Source organism: Dendrobium catenatum, unplaced genomic scaffold, assembly GCF_001605985.2.
Source record: "Dendrobium catenatum unplaced genomic scaffold, ASM160598v2 fragScaff_scaffold_474, whole genome shotgun sequence".
In the NCBI taxonomy this organism is placed as follows: Eukaryota; Viridiplantae; Streptophyta; class Magnoliopsida; order Asparagales; family Orchidaceae; genus Dendrobium; species Dendrobium catenatum.
Window position 1 is genome coordinate 124881 of NW_021318936.1, and position 376 is coordinate 125256.

Consider the following 376-nt stretch of genomic DNA (forward strand, 5'->3'; position numbering starts at 1 on the left):
CTATTAAAAGCCAAATTCTCGTTTAAATCTAATAAAGAAAGGTCATTACTAACGTTTAAATCTAATAAATAAAGGTCATTCCTAATATTTTCTAACCAAGTCTTTTTAGGTCTATCCCTACCTTTCTTAATATAAGTCAAATCTAATGCCTCTACTCTCTTAACTGGGTCGTCGGAAGGCCGCCTTTTTATGTGACCAAACCATCTAAGGCGACTCTCTCTAATCTTATCTTCTACTGGAGCTACTCCAACCTTTTCACGTATATGCTCATTTCGTATCCTATCTCTAAGGGTAAAGCCACTCATCCATCTAAGCATCCTCATCTCTGCCACACTTAACTTAGTATTATGCTTCTCTTTTAATGGCCAACATTCGG